This window comes from Lemur catta, chromosome 8, assembly GCF_020740605.2.
Source record: "Lemur catta isolate mLemCat1 chromosome 8, mLemCat1.pri, whole genome shotgun sequence".
Lineage (NCBI taxonomy): Eukaryota > Metazoa > Chordata > Mammalia > Primates > Lemuridae > Lemur > Lemur catta.
In genome coordinates this window covers 43,238,446-43,245,412 of record NC_059135.1, presented here as the reverse complement: position 1 = coordinate 43,245,412, position 6,967 = coordinate 43,238,446, and the positions used below count along the sequence as shown (strand labels likewise).

The 6,967-nt window shown below is 34.9% G+C and overlaps 1 non-coding gene across 1 annotated transcript; it reads right to left on the bottom strand.

Moving 5' to 3' along the window:
- Positions 1–6,582: 6,582 nt before the first annotated feature.
- Positions 6,583–6,644, bottom strand: LOC123644226. Its single transcript, XR_006737045.1, has one exon. It is a non-coding gene; the product is annotated as a U7 small nuclear RNA (small nuclear RNA).
- Positions 6,645–6,967: the final 323 nt, after the last annotated feature.

Below are 6,967 nucleotides of genomic sequence, written 5' to 3'. Positions count from 1 at the left end.
GCAAAAATTCTCAATAAAATCCTAGCAAATCGTATCCTTGCTTTAATCTTTCCTATTTTTTTTAGTTGTACATAGTGTAAAATTAAAACTCTACCATGGCCAAAAAATGCACTAAAAGATTTGGCCCTTCCTAATTCTTCAAGCTTAATCACACACCACTCTGTTCTTTCTCAGTATATTCCAGCTGTAGTGCAGTCTCATCTCAGAGTCTTTGCTCTTAAACTTTTCCTCTGCCTGGAACAATTTTTCTTAGGCTCTTGGCATGACACTCCTTTATATCATTTAGTTCTCCAATGTTACCACCTCCATAGAAAGTACTCGCCTGTCCACTCTATCTATAGTTCTAAAATGCTCCTCACACACGAATGATTAGCCTCTGTGATTATTAATTTTATCTGTCAACTTTATGGCCATGGGCCAGATGTGGTGGCTCACTCCTGTAATCCTAGCACTCTGGGAGGCTAAGATGAGAGGATTGCTTGAGGTCAGGAGTTCGAGACCAGCCTGAGCAAGAGCGAGATCCCATCTTTACTAAAAATAGAAAAAAAAAATTAGCTGGGCAACTAAAAATAGAAAAAATTAGCCAGACATGGTGGTGAGCACCTGCAGTCCCAGCTACTTGGGAGACTGAGGCAGGAGGATTGCTGGAGGAGTTTGAGGTTGCTGTGAGCTAGGCTGATGCCATGGCACTCTAGCATGGATAACAGTGCGAGACTCTCTCTCAGAAAAAAGACAACAAAAACCAACCAAACAAACAACAAACAAAAGCTTCATGGCCATGGGGTACCCAGATATTTGGATAAACATTATTCCTGGTTGTGTCTGTGAGGGTGTTTCTGGATGAGATTGATATTTAAATGAGTAGATTGAGTAAAGCTGGTTGCCTTCCCCAAAGTAGGGAGGCCTCATCCAATCCATTGATGGCCTGAATAAAATAAAAGGCTGAGTATGAAAGAATTCCCTCTCTCTTCCTGATTGTCTTTGAGCTGGGACATTGTTCTTCTCTTGTCTTCAGACTCACTCAGACTGGAACTTGCACTAACAGCTCTCCTGGGTCTAGACTTCTGAGCTTCCAAGTTCACATGAACCGATCCTTTCATATCAATCGCAGCTTTTTGCAGCATGCATCTCTAAGCTTTTCTATTACTCGAAACTCTATCCATTACTCAATTCCAAAGCTGCTTCCACATTTTTAGGTATTTGTTACAGCAGCATTTCACTTCTCCTTATCAAAATCTTTACTAATCTGCTTGGGCTGCCATAACAAAATACCATAGACTGCATAGCTTAAACAGTAGACATTTATTTCTCACATCTGGAGGCTGGAAATCCAAGATCAAAAAGGCAGCTTTGGTTCCTGGTAAGGGCCATCTTCCTGGGTCACTCTGATGGCCACCGTCTCGCTCACTCTGGTATCTTGTTACAACAGCTGGAGTAGAGTAATATACTCTCTATTGCCTTGAAATAATGAAACATATCTGATATATGTTATTTCTCCGCAAATTTATCCATTTATATTCACAAGTTGATTTAGAGTTTCTGGTAGTCTTTTTTTTCCTTTTAATTTCAGCATATTATGGGAGTATAAATGTTTAGGTTACATATATTGCCTTTGCCCCACCCGAGTCAGAGCTTCAAGCGTATCCATCCCCCAGATGGTGTGCACCGCACCCATTAGGTTTGTATATATCTTTATTCATACTCTTGTTACAGGCTCCACAATCACAGGGCAGTTTAATTATTAGAAGAGCTTTATTAAAATATTTTTCTCAAAGCTCCTAGTGGAAAATGATGGTGCAATCGATTAACTGTCAGAAGTGGAGCATTGGGTTGGTACACCAGTGGAGGAAGAGGCTAGGTGATGCAGTATATTATTAAATAGGTATTTGAGAAACATGAGGGAAATAGCACCTTCAAGGACAATAAAATGTAGTGGCTATTGCTAAGATCAACAAATGCTCTAAAAAAAGATAAAGAAAGGCTGAGATTAATTAATAGGCAATTGAAAGCTAAGTGTGAAAGCCTGAGGTCTCATTAGTAGCAAATAAAGAGGCTCTCATCTCCTGATTTGGGAGGAGTTGAGAAGATTAGTTGAGAAACTAGCCAAATAATGTCATCAATTACAACCACCTGTGCCATATATTTTAGTCTCTCTACATAAGTCCTTTCCACATAAAAGAACTAGAAATGAATTCTTATTATAGGCACACATTTTAGGTATGGGTTTTCTCTTCCTGTCTGAAAAGCAGCAATAGAACCACGACATGACTTATGAAGCATCACATGGTCCAACATAACATTATGTTGTACCATGGGATCGTCCTTAGAGAAGGAGAAATACAACAGTGTGCTCATTAGTTAGCTCATTGATTGTATCACATACTCCACCAACTCCACCAACTAGCAGATGCTAGCTAGCCAGAACAATCTGTCTGAAGGCACAGCTGAAAGTACCAACTTGGAGAATACAACTTATAAGGAAGCAAGGATGAGTCACTATACACTATATTATATATAACTTGAATCAAATATTTTCACTTCCCCATGACTCTTGGGAATAGGAATAACTATATTTACTGTCACTCTCAATGAGCTTCTCTGGGGGTTTATGCTTCCTATCCCCACAACTTTGGGCTCCATAGGGTTTGAGAGCTGGGTTTCCAAAGGGAGAACACTTTTTCCAGGAGATACAGCAAGAACCCTATCGAGCTACAAACTAATCTTAACAGTGACATTAATTTGCTATTGTCTATGTTCCATGGCATCAGTAACCATATCACACACCAACAGAAAAATAATGTAGTCTAAGGTCTCCTTGTTTCTTGATTATACTTTTTTCATATGCCTAACATTAGAATTAATTCATTACACTTGTACACTTGTGTGAGCTATGTCTGTTTTGAAGTCTTGGCCCTTAATTCCATTTAACTTTGGAGTTCCGATTGCTTAATTTAGCTCTTTCTATTCTAATATGGTGCCGGTTTCTTTTTGTTAAAACAAAGCATAAGAGAGACAGATAGAAACAGGATAATATTATCTATAGGGAATACTTAACTGCAAGAACAATTTGGGAACCTATGTAATCTAATTGGGTATCCCCAAAATAATTTTGATAGTGATTCAAGTAAATCTATTCTCCAATACACATTGAATTTCTACTACAACTATTTTTACACATCTGAAAATAAGGTGTTGTTAATCCTCGGTGAAAAGGGAACTATATTGAGATATTTAAAGCATTTTTAAATTCCGATTCAGTTGGGAATAGTAAAATTCAGGCCTCTGACCATTCTCTGCTTACAATTAAGACCTTTGTTTAGGTTTGCTGAAAACCTGGAGGTATAGTAAAATTGTTTTATTAGGAATTAGGCTTAATGTGTCCTGAATGTGCCAAGGTTGCTATAGTTACTCTATATTTTGTGGATTTTTGAACAGTGTGTGCCAAGTTTGTATTCTAACATCAGCCTGTTTTACTTTGTTTTTAGTAACTGATTTATGATTTGCTTAAGTGGATTATTCTGCACAGTGGAGTTCTTGATTTTAGCCTGAAAGTTTTGGCCTCAGTATCCCACTCCCAAATTTTATATTTATTTTAAATATGTACTTGAAATCCTCATCAATAATGCTTCTACATCTATCTCACATGCTTCTAAAGGTTAAAAAAAGAAAATAAAATTTTTTTGAAAATGCTTTGAAACTAAAAATAGTATTTATATATATATAGAATATTAATACTCTTTGGGCAAGTTACCAAATAATTATTCATCAAGACTGAGAGTTTTATTTTAAATAGCTAGCTAGTTCTATACAATTTATACTGGGCTCTTTTTAAATAGATTTGATTCTATGCAGACACATATGTATTAGAGTTCTTCAGAAAATATGGAACAAATAGGATGTATTTCTATCTATCTATCAGAGAGAGAATGAATGAGGTTTAAGTTAAGGAATTGGTTCATTTTGTCTGTAGAGGCTGGTAAGTTCAAAATCTACAGGATAGGTAAGGAGGCTAGAGACCTAGGGAAGAGTTGATATTGAAGTCTGAAGTCAATCTGCTGAAAGAATTTCGTCTTTTTTGAAAGAGATTAGTCTTTTCCTTAAGGCCTTCAACTGACTTGGTAAGGCACACCCACCTCATGAGGGGTAATTTCTTTGTTCAGTCTATTGATTTAAATGTTAATCTCATCTAAAAAATACCTTTACAGCAGTATCCAGATGTGTTTGACCAAATATCTAGATATTATGGCCTAGCTACACTGACACATATAAAATTAACTAGCAACACACACACACACAAACACATGGTGTCAGAAAAAAAATGTATGTGTCAAGGTTTACATTTAACTCAGGTAGGAAATAGAATCTCACCTAAAATGTTATTCTTGGTAGCCTAAGGCACATTATTCATGCTAATGATAGGGATGTAGAGAAAAAGAAATTTGACCTTTTTCATATGTTACACATATTTCAGCCTAGATGTGAATACCTGTCTAGTTGTAGTCTGTTCTGCCTTTTTGTAATCTCACTGATGCAATTAAATAGAACCTACAAAATCTAAATTCCAGGCTTAGTAAAACAGAGTAACTATTGGTATCAGTTACGTTGTTAGAAGCAAAAATGATCACCCATAATATTGCAAATGGAAATGAATATTATAATTACTTATGGACTATAAAATATATATATTGCAGAGACCTTAATCATAGATTCTGATTTGTAGGTTTGGAGTAGAGCTTGCATCTGCATTGTTAAGAAATTCAATAGATTATTTTACTGTGAACTATTGAATGAGAATCACTGATAAAGAGCCTGCTGTAGAAGAAATAAAAACAAAGAACTTGCCTTTAGAATTAAAAAATAATCTTGAAAATAAAAACACTTAGGACTCATTCAGCAGGTCAATGAATCAGAATTTAATAGGACATGGACTATAGACACAACTACTAATGCAGGCGAGATAGGACTTCAGGCAATGAGAAGTCCATCCAGACAAAAACAGCATGATAGCTGGAAAGTCTGGTTAGCTAGGCACCAGTTTGGTAGACAAAACATAAGATCTGCATCCAGCCAAATTAGCCATTGGTATTTATGAAAAATATTTGACAAACATAAATACTAGGCAATCCATTGGTTATCAAGATGATTTCAAAACAAAGAATGGGAATCTGATAGGTGAGAATCTTCTCTTGCGAGAAGGCCTATCAGATTGGAGACATTACCGTTGTGGGACAATGAGTAGTTTTCCAAGCTGAAGTCTCACAGGAAAAATAGGAAGCCAGAAGTACTTTATGTTTGTTTCCTACTGCTTCATGCTATATTTCTTTGTTGTATTGTTGTTTGGCTTTTGCTTTGTTGAGGTATAATTTATGCAACATAAAATTCATCTTTTTAGGAGTACTGGTCTATGAGTTTCGAGAAACTTAAACAGTGAGTGTCAACATCACCAGGATTAAGATATAGAATATTACCTTCACCTCTAAAAGTTCCCTCACGCCCCTGTGTAGGAAATTCCTTTACAATACCACCAGTTCTTGGCAACAACTGATTTGATTCCCATCTCTGTGTTTTCTGTCATTATAATTTCAAAGTGTCATTTAAGTGAAATCCTTTAGTATATAGCCTTTGTTCTTGGTTCATCCTTTTGCAGAGTTAGTTGCCATTGTACGGATAGATGACAATTTTCCCATCCATTCACCTGTTGATGACTATTTGGATTGTTTCTAGATTTGGGGAATTATGAAAACATCTGCTATAAATATTCACAGACGTTGTTTAAACATGTCATTTCTCTTTGGTAAACACCTAGGAGTAGAAGTGTTGGGTCACATGGGAAGTATGTTACCTTTACACAAAATTGCCTCTTTTCCAAAATGTATGTATCATTTTGCACCCACACTGGGAATATGTGAAAGTTCCAGCTACTCTGTATTATCAAGGCTTTTATTTGAAACAATCTAATAGATGTGTAGTAGCATATTACTGTGGTTTTGATTTACATCTCCCAGTTTGTGGCTTGTCTTTTCATTTTCTTCACAATAGGTTTGAAAGAGCAGAAAATTTTAGTTTTCATGAAGTGTAACTTATCAACATTTTATTTATTTGTTTTTATTTTTTTGTGTCCTACATAATAAATCTCTTCTTAACGCAAGGACCGAAAGTCACAAAGATTTATTTTCTTATTTTTTACTATAGATTTAATTGTCATAGGTCTATGATCCATTGTGGGCTAATTTTTATACATGATGCAATTAAGGATAGAGATGAACATTTTTGTATATGAATGTTCTATTTATCCAGTTTCATTTATTAAAAAGGCTATTCATACTTAATATAATTTCCTTGACAACTATGTCATGCATCAAATGACCATATCTACGTTTTCCATTCTGTTCCATTGATACATATGTTTATACTTTTGGCAAATCACACTATTTTGATTATTGTAACTTTATGGTCATTCTTACAATCAGGTAGTGTAAATCTTTGAAATTTGTTCTTTCTTTTCAAAATTATCTTTGCTATTCTTTTCTAAATTTTATTTTTTTATTTTTTTATTTTAATTTTTATATTTTTAATGGGGGGGTGGGTCTTCCAGTTAGGATCGGAAAACCTGCTAGACAAATTCTAAAAGAGCTGTAACACTATCTTTGCTATTCTAGATCCTTGTTTTCTTTATAAATTTTACAACTAGCTTATTAACACAAAATTGCTGCTGGATTTTGATTAAGATTACCCTGTATCTATAGATAATTTGGAGGAGAATTGATAGTTCGGCAACTTTTTAGCTTCTAATCCATGAGTACATACATATATCTAGCCATAAATTTAGGTCTTATTTGATTTTTATCATCAAATGTTTTATAGTTTTCAGTGTAGAATTTTTCCCACATATTTTGGTGGAATTATTCATAAATATTTAATATTTATTGATATTATAATATGTGGTTATTCCCAAATTTTAATTTCT